Below are 2,648 nucleotides of genomic sequence, written 5' to 3' on the forward strand. Positions count from 1 at the left end.
AGATCCAATCTTGAATATCATTCTCCTATGAATAAAATACAATATAAATAAACAAAAAAAAAAAAAAAAATAATCCTCATAGGTGAGGAAATGATACTTGACACATAAACTTAATTAAATAAACTCCTATCGCGCGCTTCAAACTGAGTCTCCGAGCCTGTCACTGAAGGGTGGAGATTTTGGGGTGAGAACAAACTAGTTCTCAGTAGGGATGGAATGCGCACTAAACGAGTAAATACAAATAGCTATTCATATCATAAAACAATTTCACTTAAATAGTTTCAAGTTCCTTCCTTTAATTCACGTTAATTAAACAAAATTCCAATCACATTAACAATTCCTTATCCATAAACTCATTCCTAAATACATTATTAAGACCACAAACAAACAAGTAAAATATCCATAAAGCACGTAGCACTCACCAAACAACAGCACAAACAAAAATAATAAAATAAAGCAAACACAATCAAATGTAAATGCGCAAACAAGATGATGCATGCCTGTTTCTAGGCAGGCCATGAGCTCATGCGTCGGTTGTCTACCCGCAACCTGACGTTACTCGAGTGAACCCCGAATATGGTCCCTTTACTATGTCAATTAGACACCTTGGCATCATGGTTACCTGTGCAATTAGGCCTCATTATAATAACAGTTCAATGTGTATCATAGTAAGAACAGTGCTATCAATTAGGCGAACATTCCCGCATTAGCAATCTCAGGCTTCCGTTAGGCGGGCAATTTTGCATTAGCAGTTTGGCACAGGGCCCGTTAACATACAATTCTCATTTATTTATTTCATTCATGACTTTTTATTTTCTTTCATTTATTATACCTCCACATCACCAATACATACTCATACCTTCACATCACCATATTATTAAACATGCTACCGCATCACCTTAACTATACATACTTCCGCATCACCAATTAACTTTAAAACCCTTCCTAGTTGTTATAGTACTACTGGTTTAAAAGCAAAACTTGGTGTTGAGGTAATTTGTACAATTAAAACTTGTACCATCTCTCTTAAAATTCTGTTATTGTTTTCTAAGAAAATGCAGAAAAACAGCAGGAAGTAGTAAGTTTGATAAATTCCTTAAAAATCCAATTTTCACCCATTTCCTTTAAAATTCATGACTCAAACAAGACTCTTTTAGCTTTCATTGAATCAAATTCCAGATTAATACCATGTCATATGAAAAAGTTATGAAGTGAGAAACACAGCCATGCCTTTTAGAATTCGATTTCCAAAATCCAGTGAGCTACCCATACTCTTTCAACATATCTACTTGGTTAAGTAGGGTATCGACATGAAATTTAAAATGAAGATTGTAACACAGAAGATTGAAATGCCGTTGTTCAGCTCAAATACTTACCAGAATTGAAGTTAAGGGATTGGAATTGGTGCTAAAGAATTTTTGCAAACCATCAATCTTCAAAAATTCATTTCTCCCAAACCACTCATTAATAAATTCTGAATTTTTTAGGAGATGCTCAAAACACATTAAAGTTTCATGCAAAAATAGTTTCATTCAAATATATGACCTGGGATGCTCCCAGAAATTGATTCTTTCTACTGTCATGTATGCAGAAATTTTGCCTTAAGCATTTTCAACAACCTTACTTATCAAAAACCACATTTGAACTTATAACCCTTCCAAAATCACACGTTTAACCTCTTTCCAGTTATTCAAAATTGTCTTCATTGCCAACACAGCCCAAGAACCCAGAATTAATAATTCACTCGATATCAAGTACTTAAGCATCATCAAACCTTTTCTTTCTACACTATGCCCAGCATAATTTTCCATATAGACTCATCATCATTCAAACACATAATAACTCATCAATTCATACAAGCAAGCTCAGCAACAAAAGTAACACCATTTATTCTATCCCTTACAACATTCAGTACGCACAATCATCAAATCAATCCCCAACTACAGTTATAATTCAACTCAATTCCGTCAATTATTCACACAAAGCAACCATAAACCATTTGCAGTTACTCTTTTAATTTTAGTAACATTCATAAGTTAAAACCTTTACTTTTAAAACAAATTCCCTACCTCAGTTAGTCGAAACCCACAAGGTTAGACGTGACTCCAACTTCGTTCTAACTCGCAGCAGCAGCAGCAGCAACAGCTTTAAACCGAATCATTAATAGCAATGCCATCGAACAATTTGTAGTGGTATTGGCATAACCCTAACATATTAACATCTCAACATTCTCAATCAACCATGGAAGCAGAATGGTAATAATGAGGGTTTGGGAACAAGGACAACTTACTAAAACTTGAAAAGAACAGAGGAATGGAGCAGCAGCAGTAACAGCTTTGTTTAAGCACATGCAACCCCACGGCCACCATCACGGCAGCAGCGACTTCGGCACACAAAAGGGGAACCAAAATCAGAGACAAGGCTGAGCAACTAACGGAGACGGTGGCTTTGCAATAGCTGCGCGGCTTTCCTCCTCCCTTGGACAGCGATGCGGCACGGCAGCAAGGGGCTGGCACGGCTTCTCTCTCTCTCTCCTCGCGTTCGCCTCTTTCTCTCTCCTCTGTTGTTGGCGACGATGGCGGCTACTGGCAGTGGGTTGGACGCAGCTGGGCGACAACGTGACGGGCATGAACGGCGAGCCCAAGGCC

This window comes from Arachis hypogaea, chromosome 19 (genome assembly GCF_003086295.3).
Source record: "Arachis hypogaea cultivar Tifrunner chromosome 19, arahy.Tifrunner.gnm2.J5K5, whole genome shotgun sequence".
Classification (NCBI taxonomy): Eukaryota; Viridiplantae; Streptophyta; class Magnoliopsida; order Fabales; family Fabaceae; genus Arachis; species Arachis hypogaea.